The sequence below is a fragment of the Carcharhinus amblyrhynchos genome, chromosome 14 (genome assembly GCF_965287045.1).
Source record: "Carcharhinus amblyrhynchos chromosome 14, sCarAmb.v2.hapA, whole genome shotgun sequence".
Classification (NCBI taxonomy): domain Eukaryota; kingdom Metazoa; phylum Chordata; class Chondrichthyes; order Carcharhiniformes; family Carcharhinidae; genus Carcharhinus; species Carcharhinus amblyrhynchos.
This window is the reverse complement of record NC_137337.1, coordinates 22,090,339-22,110,380: the sequence shown is the minus strand read 5'-3', so window position 1 is coordinate 22,110,380 and position 20,042 is coordinate 22,090,339. Positions and strand designations below refer to the sequence as shown.

At 44.6% G+C, this 20,042-nt stretch overlaps 1 protein-coding gene across 2 annotated transcripts in view; it reads right to left on the bottom strand.

Moving 5' to 3' along the window:
* LOC145352483 (voltage-gated delayed rectifier potassium channel KCNH5) overlaps positions 1 to 20,042 on the bottom strand; it is a 302,642-nt gene that overhangs the window by 2,136 nt on the left and 280,464 nt on the right. The gene's annotated exons all lie outside the window — the stretch shown is intronic.

The window sequence follows — 20,042 nt, the reverse complement described above, 5'->3', positions numbered from 1 at the left end:
CTAATTACGGCAGTTGGCTCTTTGGTCTAGGGGTATGATTCTCTCTTAGCATTAGCATGCAAGAGGCCCCAGGTTCAAATCCTGGACGAGTCTGGGTTTTTTTATGGGTGGCACAGTGGTTAGCACTGCTGCCTCACAGCACCAGGGATCTGGATTCGATTCCTGGCTCAGGTCACTGTCTGTGTGGAGTTTGCATGGTCTCTCCATGCCTGCGTGGGTTTCCTCCCACAGTCCAAAGATATGCAGGTTAGGTTAACTGGGCATACTAAATTGCCCCTTAGCATCAGGGGGATTAGCAGGGTAAATTCATGGGCTTACAGAGATTGGGATTGTGGTCAGTGCCTCGATGGGCCAAATGGCCTCCAGCTTGCTTTGCTGAGATTCTATGATCTAATGATCATCAAGACCTCTATTGAATCTCCTCTTGGCTCTCTGTTCCCTAAGGAGAGCACCCCAGCTTCTCCAGTCTCTCCACACATCCCTGGAACCATTCTAGTAAAATCTGTTCTGTTCCCTCTCCAAAACCTTCATGTCCTTCCCGAGCATTAGTTGCAATTGTCCACCTGGGACTGAGGGACTGTTTCACATAGGTTTTGCATAACATCCTGTTTTTTGTATTCCATGCTTTACTGTGTAAAGACCTGATACCATACACTTCATTAACCACTTAGTTGACTTGCCTTGCTGCCTTCAAAGACTTATGCACCCTCAGGTACCACCCCACTCTCTGTAAAATTGTATCATTTAGTGTATCTGTTCTCTCCACATCCTTTCCACTAAAATGTATAACCTCAAACTTCTTTGCATTGAATTTCAACTGCTACATGTCCTCTTGTTCCACCAACAACCCATTTCTTCCCAAAGCCTACTGCTACTCATAAGACTCATAGGGCAGGATTTTATGGCCTCACTTGTCCCAAAACTTTAAAATCCCACCTGAGGTCAACGGACGTTCCTATGCTCTGCTCCTCGCCTGCTCCGGTTCCCATGGCAGGGGAAATGGTAAAATTCTGGCCATCAAATCCCCACAGTGCAAAAAGAGGCCATTCAACCCATTGATCTGCACCAACATTAATCCCACCCTATCCCTGTAATCCCAACATATTTACCCTGCTAATCCCTCTGACACTAAGGGGCAATTTAGCATGACCCAATTAACCTGCACATCTTTGGAATGTGGGAGGAAACCAGAGCACACGGAGGAAATCCACACAGGCACAGGGAGAATGTGCAATCTCCACACAGTCACCCAAAGCCAGGAATCGAACCCGAGTCCCCGGCGCTGTGAGACAGCAGTGCTAACCATTGTGCCACCGTGCCATCCCTTCCTCATTCTTTACTACATGTCCATCGTCCATTGTCATCTGACAATTGAGAGTTAATGGAATCATCCAACAGAATGGAAAAGATACAAACGTTGGCATTGTGTGAGTTTTACTGGAGATGGCAGCTAGCCTGGAATATTTTAAGGGTCCTGTCAATTTAATTATGCTCCCTTTGCATTGGTGTCTCCAAATCCCTCTGTCAAGAGTACTCACTATTTGTTTGAATAAAAAAGCAAAGAGGATAAAAATGTAAATCCCAGTATTCCAACACATTCCAGCAAGACTACGCCACCACCGCCCCCCCAACAATGTACTGTTGCATTCTATACCTTAGAAATCTGCAGAGATTACACCAGTTTTTATTGCCGTGATTTTCCAGCCCTGCTGCAATGGGTTTCCCCACAGTGGTTGCAGTGGTTCATTCAAATCCACATTGACTTTGATGGAAGACCTTGCCAACAGGAGGGCCTGGAAAATCCCGCCCTATGTCCACATTGGAACTTTTATTTGCAAGTGTTTCTTAAAATTTCTGCTCTCATGCTCAAATGCCTCAAATTTAGTTTATCTTTCTTAGTAACCACATTCAGGCTTGACTAACACACACAGAGAATAGTACACACTCAGAATCAAACACCAAACAGCGGAACAGTTGGAAACTGCAAGTACTATTAGTGTGTCTTTAAAAGAACAAGTACTTCACATTTAGTGACTGTCACTTAGCACAGTAAATTTTGTCATTTGTGAAACTCAAAACTTGAATTGTGTAGTTCCTTGACTACAGAGAATTGAGGGGATTGGTATTAATCCAGAGAGAAAACAGAATGGTCTGGACCTATCCTGAGCATTGATGCAATTTGTTGGACATTAAAAATGGGCCAAATAACAAAATATGAACAGCAAAGAACAGTACAGCACAGGAACAGGCCCTTCGGCCCTCCAAACCTGCACCAAACATGATGCCTGCCAAAATTAAAACTGTATGCACTTACAGACTCCATATCTTTCAATTCCCATTCCATTCATGCATTCATCTAGTTGTCCCTTAAATGTCGCTATCGTACCTGCTCCCACGCAGTGAGTTCTGGACATTCACTTAGCGAAGTGCAAATTTTTAAAAAATGGAGCTGGTCTTGTTCATTTTCTTTATTTTCCAATTGAAAATATTCGGAATCTGTGGGTGCCTATAAAATTAATCCTAACTCAATTAGTAAATTAAATCTCTGTAAAAAGCTTCCCCTGCTCATCTCTTCTAAACTTTTCCCCATGCACCTTAAACCTATGTCCCCCAGTATTTGACTTTTCTACCCTAGAAAAGAGCATCTGACTATGATCTTTAATTGCTATCATCTTTTCTTTAATTGAGAAGTACACCATCATGGTAAAGGGAGGAGAGAAACATGTAATTGAGAAGATTTGAAAAACAAAGGAATTACTAATTTGTTGGCACTGAGCTTGGAACTTAAATGCTTGTTGATTATAATTCAAAGTTGTATATATATCCAAAGATGTGCTGGTTAGGTGGATTGGTCATGCTAATTTGCCCCTTAGTATCCAAGGTTATTTTCAAGTTTATTTATTAGTCACAAGTAGGTTTACATTAACACTGCAATGAAGTTACTGTAAAAATCCCCTAGTCGGCAAACTCCAGCCTCTGTCCGGGTGCACTGAAGGAGAATTTAGCTTGGCCAAAAAACCTAACCAGCACACCTCTTGGAGTGTGGGAGGAAACTGGAGCATCTGCAGGAAACTCGTGCAGACACAGGGAGAATGTGCAGACTCCGCACAGACAGCGTCCCAAGCCGGGAATCGAACCCAGGTCCCGAGGACTGTGAGGCAGCAGTGGCACAGTGGTTAGCATTGCTGATGTGTAGGTTGCAGGAGTAGCAGGGTAAATATGTAGGGTTAGAGGAATAGGGTCTGGGTAAGATCTATGTCGGAGATTTGGATCAGCCTGGATGGGCTGAATGGCTTCCCTCAGGTTTCTATGATAAGAACAAATGAGATGTGGAGAGAGAAAGGATGAGGTTTGGAAGTCAAAGAGCAAAAATCAGAGATTTGGCCAGAATTTTCCAGCTGTTGAGGTCAATGGGGTCCTCTGGTACATTCCCGATGTGGGTTTCCCGACGTTATAGAATGCAGTTAACGGGAAATCCCAGAAGATCCCGCTGCTGCCAAACCTCCTGCAGCGAGAAACATGCTGCAGTGACTCACGAGAATCCCGCCCGGTGTATGAAGTGTTGATAGCCACACAGTACAGGGAGAAATCCCCATACTTTCTGAATGGTCCACAAGCTAAAAGAAGATTCACTTTAGTAAATCTGTTCAGCTCAGTCTGGTAAAATGCAGTTGGAACAGAGCCAAATCTGCATCCTCAAGATTGTCTGTGCTTATCCTTTATGCACAGTTAGTCATTCTTCGCACTGAATCAAGGCATTAAATATGATTTTCGAGTCTTTCCAGACAGGATTTTCCTCACTCAATCTCAATATGCAGTTTAGTTTTTGAGCCATATTCAATTAGATGCAAAGCCAGTTATTGAATATAATCCAATTAATGTTAAAATGCTTTTCTTTATGTACTGCCACACAATCAGGAGAAATTGTGGTTATTTCTGAAGAGCTGCTTTTTTCTGATATCTATGATTTAAATCAAGTGCCTATTCATGGCAGCTATCTTGAAATTATGTCCAAATAGATCTCAGATGGCTTCAGATTGGGAGCTTATTTAATTTTGAGAAGATTAATGTACTCTTCCTTTGACAGAGAGATGCCATTAATGGAGTAGGCGCTGTAGGGAGCAGCAGGGGAGGAACGATATGTGTGTCACAGAAAGACACAGAATGAACAAAGTCATTTTTTCTCCAGAATAAAATATTCAAGTATTCCTGGGTGGGAGAAACCTGGTGCGGAGTTCACTCGAGAAGCATGTTTAATGGAAACACTGGTGTTGCTTGATACAGCATTCACCGTGTACCAAGCACTCCTTTTAATCTACCCTTGTCATCTGATGAGTAGCACTTGCCTCACCATTAATTCCATTATATGCCTTGCTAAATACAACTTAACCCATGGCATGTGCCTCTGAGTGATGACAATGTAATTATTTTTCAATTGGAGATGCTAATTGTTGTTTTTAATTAACAGTAAGCAGGTTTTGACTAACCATCCAGTGATACATTACAGCAGTTTTCTGCATGTCTCCACATATCCTCCGAAGGAACTAACATGATTTATTAAAGGCCGCTAAATGAATAGATTGGTTTTATTTTTAAAAAAGAATAAGGAATTAAGAAAATATTCCCCTTTATTTCTCACCAGATTGAGCTGCACACTCTGATGAGTGACGCAAGCTGAATCCTGTGGCATTGCATATTGATTTCTATCAGTATATTAGTCAAAGTGCTCCTATTGTAATGATTCATATTCCCAACCACCTTGAATCTGAATTGCTGAAATATCATTCAGTAAAGTTATGGATAATAGGTGGATGTTAAGGCTATTGAAAAGTCTAATATTGCTCGGAATTTGATTAGCTGTTTTGCAGTGGGTACACTGCCTGCTCTGATGTTCCATATCATTCAGACATGCTAGGTTACTGTGCGCATTGCTATCCCACTGCATAAATTCAAAAGTCACAAGGGGGTACATTAGTTAGTAATGAAATAGCCTCCCCCTGTTAACATGAGAAGGGGTTAAGTAACTTTTTTTTAATAGAGTGCTAGTCTATTTGAAGATAATTTGCTCTAGTTCTTCATTACCACAGAGATGGGAATTTAAACAAAGGACTGACCACATTGTGGGGAGACTCCATCAGCATATCAACTAGGGGTAGCAGCCTTTATTTCTAAATAATGATTCAAGGAGAAGCTTGATATGATTGAGGATATTAGATGTGTTTTTCTTCAATGGTGGGCTGGAGTCCAGTGAGACGTACTGCTTCAGTGGTTTTCATTCTTCCAAATGAGGAGTTAAGTCAGTGAGAATCACAGCCCAAACTTTGGGGAACCATGATTTCTAGGTTTGCTGCCAGCTCTGAAGAAGTTTAAGACACGTGGTAGCTTTATGATCTCTGTTTGAAGTGTAAAGTTGTGCAATCTGGTTCACGAATGTCCTTTAGGGAAGGAAATCTGCCATCCTTACCTGGTCTGGCCTACATGTGACTCCAGAGCCACAGCAATGTGGCTGTCTCTCAACTGCCCTCTGAAATAGCCTAGCAAGTCACTCAGTTCAACAGTAACTAGGGATGGGTAATAAATGCTGGCCACACAGTGATATGACGTGGAGATGCATCTCCATATCATGACTATCATCGACACTGCAAACTGCCTGCTCCAAGTGGAGAGGATCTCCAAGAAGATCGCGCATATTGATACAGACATCAAGTTTCTACAAAAATTCAAGAAAGCAGACAAGATACCGAAAGGACTACAGATCATGAACCCACTCAGGTCAACCTATGACACAGACTACGCTGAGACTACGTTTGCCATTGCGCCTCTCACACTCCTCAACCACCTCATTACACCAGCTCTACAGCAAACGCCGCATCCTGGAAACCAAGATAGAGTCCATATTCTCAACTTGCGCTCAGGATCGCAGACCAGCTGCGAAACTCTGACAAGCAGACGGGACAAAGGAACTACACCATCTACATGCACACCAAGAACAGGAAACCTGAGAAACTTGGCATCACCACCAGCAGCAACCAAGCATCCTCCAGCACCAATGTAGGAAACAGTACCACTGCAGGGAAGTCCATTGTCACCTTGTTGGACTACACACTTCAACCAGATGAAATCAAAGTTCTCAGCCAAAGGCTCGATTTCTGCCCCACCACCAAGATAGACCCCATCAGTCCCACAACAGACACAGAGGAATTCATCAGGTGAATGAGGCTGCGGGAGTTCTTCCATAAACCCAAGAAGCCAACAGTGAACACAATGAGACTGCCAGTGAACCAGAACAGCCGACAGAGAGATCCGCAGTCTGCAACTGAAGAGGAAAGAGTCAAATTCCTCCGAAAGACCGCTGCCCTCGACTTGACATGTATGCCCAAACTGTCAGGAGGTGTGTCAACACCAGCTTCATCAGCAGCACTCACAAGACAGCCCTGAACATCACTCAAGCACACCACAATCTCAAGACCAACCGCAACATTGTCATCAAACCAGCAAAGGAAGGGCCATCGTCATACTGAACAAAATGGATTACTGCAAAGAAGAGTCCTGACAACTGAACGAGGAACACTACAGACAGTTACCTGCAGATCTGACCAAAAAACACACCTGCCAACTCAACAGACCTTTGATCCGGACCTTCAGAGCATCCTTTGTGCTCTCATTCCATGTACTACCTGTATTGGAGATCTCTACTGCTTCCCGAAGATACACAAGGCAAACACACCGTCCCATCATATCAGGCAATGGGACTCTGTGCGAGAATCTCTCCAGCTATGTCGAGGGCAACCTGAAACCCATTCTACAAAGAACACCCAGCTTTTGTTGCGACACTGCGGACATCCTACAGAAACTCAGCACACATGGAGCAGTTGAACCAGGAGCACTCCTCGTCACAATGGATGTCTCAGCGCTCTACACCAGCATCCCCCATGACAATGGCATTGCTGCAACTGCCTCAGTACTCAACGCCGACAACTACCAGTCTCCAGATGCAATCATACAACTCATCAGCTTCATCCTGGATCACAATGTCTTCACCTTCAACAACCAGTTCTTCATCCAGACACACAGAACAGCCATGGGGACCAAACTCACACCTCAATGCACAGATTCGAACAAGACATCTTCACTGCGCAGGACCTTCAACCAATGTATAGCACTAAATACATCGATGACATTTTCTTCCTTGGGACTCATGGAGAACAAATCACTGAAACAACTATATGATGACATCAACAAGTTCCAAGCCATCATCAGACACACCATGGAATCGGCTGCATTCTTGGACAGATGCATCTCCGTCAAGGATGGTCACCTCAGCACCAATAACCTCACAATGCTCCACTTTTCCAGCTTCCATCCTAAACACGTTAAAGAAGCCATCCCATATGGACAAGCCATCCATGTACACAGGATCTGCTCAGATGAGGAGGATCACAAAAGACACCTCCAAACGCTGAAAGATGCCCTCATAAGAACAGGATGTGGCGCTCGACTCATCAATCGACTGCACTGACCTCCTCAGAAGACACGGCAGATAGAGTATCCTTCACCGTCCAGTACTTCCCCGGAGTGGAGAAGCTATGACACCTTCTCCAGAGCCTTCAACAGGTCATTGATGAAGATGAACATCTCACTAAGGCCATCCCCACACCCCCACTTCTTGCCTTCAAACAAACGCACAGTCTCAAACAGACCAATGTCTGCAGCAAATTACCCAGCCTTCAGGAGAACAGTGACCACATCACCACACAACCCTGCCACAGCAACCTCTGCAAGATGTGCCGGATCATTGTCCCGGATGCCAATATCTCACATGGGAACACCATCCACCTGGTACATGGTACATACTCTTGCAACTTGGCCAACATTGTCTACCTGATATGCTGAAGGAAAGGATGTCCCATGGCTTGGCACACTGGGGAGACCATGCAGATGCCACGACAATGGATGAATGAACACCGCTCAACAATCGCCAGGCAAGAGTGTTCTCTTACCGTTGGGGAACACTTCAGTGGCCACGGGTATTCGGCCTCTGATCTTCGGGTAAGCGTTCTCCAAGGCAGCCATCACGACACACGACAACGCAGGATCGTCAAGTTCTGCACACATGAGATCGGCCTCGAGTCACACTATCTGTAACTCCTACAACTTGCCTGGGCTTGCAACTGTCTCCCCAACTGTCATGTCTGGAGATAATACACATCTCTTTAACCTGTGTTTAAAGCTCTCTCCACTCACATTGTCTGTACCTTTAAGACATGATCATCTGTAAATACTTGCATTCCAACATTATTTTGTGAATTGAGTTTGTGTCTTTATATGCCCTGTTTGTGAACATGACTCCCACTCGTTTGTTGAAAGGGCAGCGCACCAAAAGCTGGTGGCTTTTGCTACCAAATAAACCTGTTGGACTTTAACCTGGTGTTGTGAGACTTCTTACTGTGCTTACACGGTGACACCCATGCCTCACAAATGAAGAAAAAAACATGGTGCACCTGTTGTCAGGCCCAGATTTGACACTGCATGGGCCTGAATCACAAGGCCCCAGGATTGATAGAAATTGATCCTCGGGATTCACTGTGTGAGCTGCTGACGCTGCATGTGCTCCCATTACAACTTACTGAATGGGTAAAACAACCAATGATCACATACCTCACCAACCACCACCTTCAGGGAAATCTTGCGGTGGACTTGGAGCAGGCTACTGTGAGGGTCAGGATAGGGGTTTGGATCACAACACCAGTGGAATCTGTTACATTTATGAACTCCTTATTGTTCTTTTAAATTGATAACTTGAGTTTTGTCAGAGGCCGGTGAAGAAATCTGGCACCAGATTTTTATATTGAGGCAGGAATTGCAACTCAGGAATTGACTTGACATAGCAGTGCCACTATGACAATACAGGCAGGGGGGAATTTTCATCTCTTGGAAGTTGGGATGGACTGGAGTTGGGCCCTCATTCATCCCTACAGATACCAACCTAATTATTCAAATCAGTGTAAATCCCCTTAACCCCCTACTCTGCTTCAATCCATCAAATACCCACCACACTCCCACCATCCCCCTGCCATCAACCATTCACCTAAGGCCAGATTTTCATTGTTAAGGTGGGAATTGTGATTTGGACCATTTCCTGATGTTGTGTTTGCACCTCTTGCCCAGCAGTGCCTGCCAATGCTATTTATATGTTGGAGAAGTGGGGACCAGCTGGTGGAGGAGCCACCACCTTGAAAAGCAGGCTCAATGCAATAAGGAGGCAGGCAAAGGCTGAGGCAGGCAGGTTACAAGACCTTGGCTGTTAGGGACCAGCTCAGAAACTCCAATGGATATTATGAAGTTAGCCTTATTTGGAGCTTGCTGTGTATAGAGGATTTGAACTCCAATTTTAAGAGTTGGGGAAAATATGTCACCTCTTGTAAAGGGGGAAATGAAAAATTACAAACATCTTTCTGTTTCTGGATGTGTAATGAGAGAAGAAATCAGGGCTGGTTAAATAAACCCCCCCTCTGGTCGGTGACAGTTCAGGCTCCTTGATTGGGGCGGTACAATGGCACAGTGGTTAGCACTGCTGCCTTACAGTGCCATGGATCTAAGTTCAATTCCCAGCTTGGGTCACTGTCTGTGTGGAATTTGCACATTTTCCCCATGTTTGTGTGGGCTTCCTCTGGGTGCTCCGATTTGCTCCCACAGTCCAAAGATGTGCGTGTTGGGTGGATTGGCCATGCTAAATTGACCCTAGTGTCAGGGGGATTAGCTAGGGCAAATGCATGGGGTATGGGGATAGGTCCTGGGTGGGACTGTGGTCTGTGCAGACTCGATGGGCCAAATGGTCTCCTTCTGCACTGTCAAGGACAGTCAGTCTCACCTTGTCCTCTTTAAACTCACCTTGTTTGTCCATGTTTGGGCCAAGCCTATAATGAGGTGAAGAGGCAACTGGTCCTGGCAGAATCCAGAGTATCACTGAGTAGGTTATGGCCGAGTCAGTGCCATTTGTTAGCACAGTTGGCGATTCCGCCCATCACTTTGCTGATGATTGAGAGGTGTCTGATGGGCATGGTAGCTGGCTAGATTGGATTTGTTCTGCTTTTTGTGAACAGAGCATACCAGGGCAATTCTAGACATTGCTGGGCAGGTGCCAGTGTTGTAGCTGTACTGCAGCAACTTGCCTAGTGGCACAGCTGATCCTGGAGCTCAAATCTTCAGTACTATTGCTGGAGTATGGTTAGGGCACATAGCCTTTGCATCCAGCGCTTTAGGCCATTTCTTGATATCACATGGAATGAACTGTATCGACTGAAGGCTGGTATCTGTAAAGCTGCTAAGCTCAGGAGGCTGAGGTGTATCCTCCACTTGGCACTTTCGGTTGCAAATGCTTCAAACTTGCCTTTTGCACTGATTATGTGCTGTGCAGCCCCATCATTGAGAACGGGCATGTTTGTGGGGCCTCCTCCTCCTGTCGGCTGTTTGGCTGACCAGCACCATTTCTGACTGGACGTGGCAGGACGGCTGATCTTTGATCTGATCCACTGGTTATGGAATTATTTAGCTCTGTCTATTGCATTCTGTTTCCACTGTTTCGAAAACATGTAGTCAGTCCTGTGTTGCGTTTCCCAGGGTTGTCACCTCATTTTTAAGCATGCCTGCTGCTTTCCTCTGGCATGTTAACAAGAACAAAGAACAAAATCAGCCTGGGAAACAGGCCCTTCGGCCCAACGAGTCCACGATGCCATCTCAACACCACCTCTCTACCCATGACCCCTATCTAATGTTTTGTGGCCATCCAGATTGAGGGAAAACTGATTTAGGGACAATTTATTCCTGCCAATCAACCTAACAGCACATCTTTGGGGTGTGGGAAGAAACCGGAGCACCCGGAGAAAACCCACGCAAGCACGGGGAGAATGCGCAAACTCCCACAGACACCGGCCCAAATCCATGTGTCTGCACAGCAATCAGCGATAGTCACTGAGCTGTCGTCTTGCCCAGTATCTTGTCCAGTTTAGGCACACACTAACGACATGAAGCACTAGGCCAATCTCGAACAACCAAGAGCAGCCCCAGTACGACTCATCGCATGTATGCCCCTCGTTGGACACGAGGTGGACCGACTTATGTTCCCATATACTTCTATGTGAACCGGGGTTGGTCCTCTGGTTTGATAGTCATGGTAGAGTGGGGGAATGTGTTGGACCATGAGGTTACAGATCGGGATTGAATACAAATCTTCTGCTTAGAATGGCCCACAGCTTCTCACACACATCCAGTTTTGAGCTGCTAGATCTGTTCTGAATCAATTCAATTTAGCATCTATCTTTTTTTCTCTCCCTATAGCTAGTGGCACCTGAAGTGCATACTTACATCTGTTTCTGTAGCTAACTTCTCTTGGAGCAGGTCACAAAACTGTTGCCAGTGGCTAGAGCTTGAGAGGCACCACCATCAAGCTTGGCTTGACCAAGGGACTCCATCGCTCTTACATCTGCCATAAGTGTATTGGAAGGTTGATAAGTTGAAAATTAACCTGCTTGCTTTGTTATGAAAGGACCTTGCATGGCCATCAAGTGCTGGAGTGGAACTCAAACCCAGAGCTTCTGGTCCAGTGGCATGGACACAACCCACTGTGCCATATGACCTCAATGGCATTTAACTTAGCTTACTTGATATGTCTATGAGTTGTAGACTGATTGTATTGCTGATGTTCCTCTAACAATATGGAATGAGACAGAAATGTAAATTTTAGGGCTACGGCAATATTTGTATTAATTGACAGAATCGCCCCCGTGGTAGAAGCTGGATGAAAGATGATTCCAGGGTGCAACAAAAGTCTAACATAAGTAAGGCAATTTTCCTCAGGTATATCAAGGTACATAGCTATAGATATAGTTCTTGGGGCTAAAGGGGTCAAGGGATATGGGGAGAAGGGGGGATCAGGATATTGAATTTGATGATCAGCCATGATCATAATGAATAGCAAAAAGGGCTCAAAGGGCTGAATAGCCTCTCCTGCATCTAGTTTCTAAGGTAGCTGCAATTTTACCTGTAGACGCAAAATTATAGAAAATAGTAGCCAAGGACATGTCCCCTCAGCTCTAACTTCATCCACTTTGTGTCCTTTCCTTCTCCATTCCCATCGGAATCCCTGTGTTATAAACTAAAGGTGATACAACTAAAAATATCTCTGCTAAAATGCCTGTGTTAAAAGCTAGAAAATAACTTGGCACAAAAGAGGCAGCACAAAGCTTCACTTAAAATACTGTAGAAAAATGTACCATAGAAGGAGCCTAAAAGAAACACAAGCAGCCTCCGGAATAATGCATGCATTCTGATTATGGACACCATCCCTATGGGGAACTGCTTGGCTTCTGGTCAATAGTTCCCTTCAAAGGCCCAGTGAAGAATGAGAAGTTGCTCTGTGGATAGCTGCAAGCACAATTTAATCTTGAACCTTTCTTGTAAAAAGAAATCTGTAAAACATTTATATGTGGTAAAAGTTTTTCTGGATTGTGTGCACTTCAGATTATCAAACTTGTACCATATATCATGATTTTATCATACCATGTTACAGCTTTGTCATGCCTGGTGAGTTAAACTATCAATGTATGTCATTAAATTTATTTTTCGCTCCAACAAACATAGATTTCTTTTGGCAACAAACACACATCATTAACCGAAGGGAAAGAAAATCACATGATATGGTTCTCTCAGTCCCCAATGTTTAGCTTCCAGTCTAATGTCCTGGAAGGCCCAACAGCAGCGTAAGATGTAGAGTTGCCAACTTTGGTTGGAGATATTTCTGAAAATTTGATCATGTTAAATTAGTTTGGTAGGGGGGATAGGAACCAAAACAGCAGGGAGACAGAAAAGAAGGTTGAGGACAGCACGGAAGTTAAAGACAGCACGTTAAATAGTAAAGGTAGTGCCAGTAATCCTAGTATTAGACAGATCAGGCAAAAGCAGGGCACAGAGCAAGGGAAGTCTAGATTAAACTGTATTTGTTTAATGCAAGAGGCTTGACAGGCAAGGCATATGAACACAGGGCGTAGATGGGTACATGGGACTGGGATATTATAGCTATTACTGAAGCATGGATAAGGGAGGGGCAGGACTGGCAGCTCAATGTTCCAGGGAACAGGTGTTATAGGAAAGATAGAACAGGAGATAAGTGAGGAGGTGGAGTTGCGTTTTTGATTGGGGAGAACATCACAGCAATACTGTGTGGGGGTATATCTGAGGGTTCGTCCACTGAGTGGAACCGAAAAATAAGAAATAAGAAGGGGGAGGTTACTTTGATAGGATTGTACTAGGCCCCCCCAGTTGTAATTTGGAAATTGAGGAGCAAATATGTAGAGAGATTGCTGCAAGAAAAATAGGGTGGTAATAGTAGGGGATTGTCACTTTCCCAACATTAACTGGGATAGCGATAGCATTAGGGGCTTGGATGGACAGAGTTTATTGAGTGTATTTAGGACGAATTTCTTATTCAGTATGTGGATGGCCAGGTATGTGGATGACCTGACTAGAGGGGGGACAAAACTTGACCTCCTCTTGGGAAATAAGGAAGGGCAAATGACAGGAGTGTTAATGAGGGATCACTTTGGGACCAGTGACCATAATTCTATTAATTTTAAGATAGCTATGGTGAATGATAGGTCTGGCCCAAAAATTAAAATTCAAAATTAGGGTGAGGCCAATTTTAAAGGTATTACACAGGAACTTTCAAAAATTGACTGGGGGGGTCTGTTGGTGGGCAAAAGGATGGCTAGTAAGTGAGAGGCTTTCAAAGTGTGTTAACCAAGTTCAGAGTAAGTACATTCCTCTTAGAGTGAAGGGCAAGGCTGGTAGAAGTAGGGAACCCTGGATGACTCGGGATATTGAGGTCCTGGTTAAGAAGAAGAAAGAGGCACATGACATGCATAGCAGCTGGGTATTCTGAGAGACAGGATCTACAGGTATTTAGAGAGGCAAGGACTAATTAGGAATAGTCAGCATGGCTTTGTGAGTAGAAAACCATGTCTCAAGAATTTGAGTTTTTTTTGAAGGGGTAACCAAGAAGGTAGATGAAGACAGAGCAGTCGACATTGTTTACAAGGCTTTTGACAAGGTACTGACCACATGTTGTATAGGGGTAAGTCTCACGGGAACAAGGGAGAGGTAGCCAATTGGATACAAAAGGTTTGTCTTTCAAACTGAAGGCCTGTGACCATCGGTATGCCTCAGGGTTCTGTGCTAGGTCCATTGTTATTTGTCATTTATATTAATGATATGGATGAGGATTTAGGGGTAAGTTTGCAGATGACACTATGACTGGTGCCATAGTGAACAGTGAAAATGGTTATCTAGGATTGCAATGGGAATTTGATACCACACATCTTTGGAGGGTGGGAGGAAACCAGAGCACCCAGAGCAAACCCATGCAAGCACAGGGAAAATATGCAAACACTACACAGTCACCCAAGTCTGGAATTGAACCTGGGTTCCTGGCACTGTGAGGCAGCAGTGCTTCACAACTGTGCCACCGTGCCACCCCAAACTCAAATACTCAAATTAATTCAGGAAAAGTGAGTTAAGGATTCAGATTTCAGAATTCGACTCGAGATTGGGAAATCCTGCCCGAGGTCAACTGACCTTCCCATTGTCCGCCCCTCGCCTGCTCTGATTTCCGTGGTGGACGGGATGGTAGAATTCCAGCGCACACTCTGGGACTATCAAAGTTCGGGGAAAGGTTAAATAGATCAAACACAAGAACTAATGTAGTGATGAATCAGGAAAGGGAAGAGAAGTTAAACGATTCTGGAAGTGACTTTCCTCAAATCCAATTAGGTAATGAGGAAATACTTAAAAATTTTAACAAACTTCTAAGTTGCCTTCCAGGTAATGATTGAAGTGAGACGAGAGAGCAATTACTGTCATATCTATCTATCTGTGGGAATAAATTGGGAAAATTGAACGTAGCCATGCATGATGTAGACGTGGGAAATTCTGTTCTAATGAAACAACATCCTTAAAGGTTGAATTCAATAAGGTTATGTGCAAAAGAAATTCAATTTACATTCAAAAATTACATTATTGAATTGAGTTTTAGTGATTAGACTTTGCTTATGGTGATTGTAACAAAGCCAGGTGGAACCCAAATACTGTGTGTAGACTATCAAAAAGTGAACTCCACCACTAAGAGGGACTCATTCCCCATTCCACATACAACAGATGGGTGAGATCCTAAATGAATATTCCTCATTAGTATTTACTGTTAAGAAATGCATGGAAGTTAGGGAACGTGGGGAAATAAATAGTGATTTATTTGAGGCCTCAATTTCCCTCCGTTCACTCCAATGGGATCTCCAGCTAATTCCCCGAATGTACGGAACTACTCTAAACCCGGACAGAGTCAAATATCCCTGATGGGTTGGAGATGCTATTGGGTCCGGAGAATTCAGTCCCGGGCCCGGTAAGGGCAACTAAATTACATTAAAAATAGATTAAAATCACTGACCTGGTCTTCTCACCAGTTCCCAGCATGGTCTCTACTGCGCCTGCTCTATGACTGTGGGAGACGCGCTTGTGTCAGGAACACATGCGCGAATCCCACAAAATGGCCAACACTCATCTCCCAACCCAAAGCGCCAAAAAATTAGTGCAGTATGATGGGAGAATTGGGCCCAAATGCTCCTGATGTTATCAGTTCAGTATTGGTTTACTGATCATTACTCAGTGAATTTATTTGTCTATGGTGGCAGTTTGTTGTGTTTAATAGCCTGCTAATGGCTGTACTGATCCCTGAGCTGATGTATATTGATAAGTAGAAAAAGTACATTCTCTCCAATGCCTTTGTGCATCACTTTACCAGTGGGAAATTAAAAACTCCTGCTGCCTTAGGCCAAAGTCTTTGTGGGGTTAATTGTGGTTATATCACAGTACTGCAAAGATAATTGCCCTGGAACTGAAAGTTTAATTGGCTGCAGATTCCGACTAACAGTCAACAACAGGTGCCGTGAGGCAGCATTCCCAATAGATAGAACAGGTTCATTCATAAAACCAAAGGTGAGTTGAGGAAGCTCACTGAGTCACTTGTTGTAGGCCTGAGGGGCAGCTTGCTGCTGTAGTATCTCCAGAGGATTGCGTCAGAATCTGGAATAGGAAGCGGATGTGCCTGGAAGAGTGCCAGTGTCACTACGGGGATTCCCCTACTGCCTTCCCCCCCCCCCCCCCACCTCCACCAACCCACCGCCCCACTCTACAAGGGACTCAGCAATTCCTATTGGAGGTACTGGTGTTAGCCACCAACATGATGGAAGTAGGATTGTGTCTTAGACAAGGTGGATCTGGAAAGTATGTTTCCTTTTGTAGGGAAGTTCAGATTTAGGGGCACTGTTTTGAAATTAGGGGCAACCCTTTGAGGACAGAGATGAGGTGTTTTTTTTCTTTCAGAATGTTGTGCAAGAGGGTTTGGAATTCTCTGCCTCAGAAGGCAGTAGAGGTGGGGGTCACTGAATATTTTTAAGGCAGAGGTAGATAGATTTTCATTAGGCAAGAAAGTCTAAAGTTATCGGGGAGAACAATTGCAATTTGAAACACAAACAGATTAGCTATGATCTTATTAAATGGTGAAGCAGGATTGAGGGAAGGAATAGCCTACTTCTGCTCCTAATTCATATGTGCGTAAGCAGGCTACAGAGTAGGTATGCAGCTCTTAGGCATGATTCCATCCTCTCTCACTCTCAAGTCTAACACATGATTGACTAATGTCAATCATATGTCAAACCGACATCATATATTAAGATAGCCTGTCTGTCATCTCCTCCTACTACACTATCCTACTTTTTAACCACAGCATAGAACTATAGGTGAGATTTTCCAGCCCTATCCATTGGTGGGATCATGTGGTCCCACCAAAGTCAAATCCATGCACCTGGTTTGGTATGGCAGGACAGGTGGGCCATGCCAAGTCCGTAGACTTTGACAGGACTGGAAAATCCCGACCTATGTCTTTAACTATTGACATTGCATTTCAGTAGCTCCCATTTTACAGCTACCAGGAGGACATCATCATCAGCAGAATAGGACAACACTTTATCAGCTTTCAGAACCACTGCAAAGGCAACAGACACTTTCAATGGAAAATTAATCCAAAAGCGAAGATTGAAGGGAATCAATCATTGGATTAGAAGAGGGAGTAGAAGACAAGGATTCAGGACACTGAGGAACTTGCTGCTCCCCTGAAGGACTCTGGTAAAAAGCTTCAGAAGAGGAATCATCTTCAACTCCAGGGAAATCTGTCACAGTTGTACCATTCATTACTACAACAAAGACTGAAAAGGCTTTGAAGATTTGAGATTTCAATGAAGTTAGATGACGGAGGGAATAAATAATCAATTCCCTGAAAGACTATCAGGAAAAGAGATGATTTATAGAATCGTAGAATCCCTGCAGTACATAAGGAGGCCATTCAGCCCATTGAGTCTGCACCAACAACAATCTCACCGTGGCCCTATCCCTGTAACCTTCTGTATTTGCCCTGCTAATCCCCCTGATACCAGGGCCAATCAACCTATCTGCACATCTTTGGAATGTGTGAGGAAACTGGAGCACCCAGAGGAAACCCACGCAGACACAGGGAGAAAGTGCAAACTCCACACAGACAGTCGCCTGAGTCTGGAATTGAACCCAGATCCCTGGTGCTGTGAGGCTAACCAGTGCTAACTACTGTGCCATTGTACCACCCAATTTCCCAATGACATGTCCAGAGGGTTATATGTAGGCCATAGTAAGAGAATCACACTTCTCTCCACTATGGGCAATGGGAAGAACAATGAGAATCTGGAGACATTTCTCTTCTGAAATGAGAAGAATTTCTTGCAAACCATTAACTTGGGAAAAGGATTCTACAGCTTCAGAAGTGGCAAAGGTTCTGTGGCAGTGTCTGTGCTGACCCCCAACACAGAAGAGAAGCCGACATTCGGCTGTGACTGAAGTCTGGGTAGCAATTGATTTTCATCCTGGGGAGATAGCAGCTCTCTAACACGGTGACCCTCCATCAACTCTAACTTGGACTCCGGTAAAACACTCTCTCTGGAAGATCCTGCCTGAACAACAGGGGATAAAGTAGGCAATACGTCAGAAGGTTCAGTGAAATTGAGATCTGAATCGGCTTAAAGCAAAGCTGCTTCTGCTAAAAACAGAGATTTTATAAGATGCATCTAGCAATAGGAAAGATGACTCTCAGGGTCCTATTTTACCATTGCGTCACAGGCGTGAAAACGTGGTAAAGTCGGCTGTGAGGCCATTAACACGATCCATGTCTGCATCCGTGCCAATGGCCACTTTACTGAAACCCAGGAATGGCACAATCCACTTCACGCCCAAAATGGGTGCAACGGCGATTTCAATGCATTTGCATGCATTTAAATTGAATTAATGAACTGCCTACCCAACTCTATCAGCATTTCCCCCTTTATCACCGCATTCGCCAATCAGGAATCACGCCAAAATGAACCTGCTGAATAAAAGCCTGACTCAGGTGCTCCAGCCGCTGATGAGGCAAGTTCAGAACTTCCAGCGGCTCTCTGACTCAGATTGGTGGTGGGGGGGAGGGAGGCGGGTCAGATAATTCTCTGGTTGGCGAGGGGGCAGGAGGGCTGATCACTGTCTAGTGAGGGAGGAGGGCCGATCGTTGTCTGGTTGGGAGGTGGGGGGGGAGGCAGGCCAGGTCATTCTCTGGTGAGGGAGGAGGTAGGGAGGAGGAGGCGGGTCAGATGTTCCTCTGGGGGTGGGGGGTGTGGGGGGGGGGGGGGGGGTGGGATAGTGAGGCCAGGTCGTTCTCTTGGAATGGGGGGATGGTGAGGTCAGATCATTCTCGGGGGGGGGGGGGGGGGGGGGGGGGGGCTGGGGGTACAGAGTGAGGCCACATCATTCTCTGAGGGGAGGCCAGATCATTCTCTTGGTGGTGGCGGGGGGGGGGGGGGGGGGGTTTGTCCCTGCACCAGGTTTCCTTTATTTACAAACTCAATTCCACTTCTATCATTGCTTCAGGTACAAAGTCAGTATCCAGAGTTTCAGTAGCCCTGACACTCCTCTGGATCATAGGGGTACTGATACTCTGGATTCTGACTTTGTATATATATATATTATAGACTCTCCTGATTCGGCAGGAAATCATTATCCAGTGAGCTCATACTCCCAAGAGGCCAACCACATGGCCCTCTTCGAGGTCATTATAGTATCTCTGTGAAAGAAAGGAACTTACCTCAGCTTTTGAAGGCAGAATTTCCACTGCTTCTAAAGAAAAGCTTGAAGATTGAAGGATATGAGTCATTCAACTGATAAGCATCAAGTGGTTTTTCTCGGATTCTGAGAAGTTTGCCAACATCACTGTTCGAGAAGGATTGTGAAGAACATGGGGAGGATCTCGACTGCAGCTTATAACTAAGAGGAGCAATAATCTTGTCTTTGGGTGGAAGGTCTAAGCTGTTTGAACTTTATAACTTGATACCTGATGACTGTAGGGTCGTTAGCTGAAGTCAGTCGAGGTAATCTGCTAATTAAAAGCTGGGCCAGTAACTATTTTAAAAGAAGTATCTGAATCTTGAACTTCGCCTGTAACTGACTAGTAGTCTGGATTAAGATGATCTAATTCCCACAGGACTTTCCATTTCTTGGAAGGAAGATGTGTCAGAAATACTTGCTGATCTGCGACTTTGATTAGAATTGCTGGATTTGCTGAAACGTACAAAAATCCACTTTAATCAAATGGGATACATTCCCCCGCCTCCTGAGAGGCAGCCTTGGTGTCTATGCTGGGTTTTTTGCCACAACACAATGGTGCACCATCTCCCGCTGCCAAGAAAAATGCTACAGGGAGCGCAGAGAATCTCACCCCTAAATAGCAATTGCGATAGTGCTAAAAATGTTGAAGCTGCTTTTCAGATGAATGGAAGTGTTATGCATAAGTGACCAATAAAACTAAACTGAACTATAATATTCAAAGGCATGCGAGCGGAACGAGCAATACAAATGTTTACAACTTCAGATGGAGGCAGAAAGCT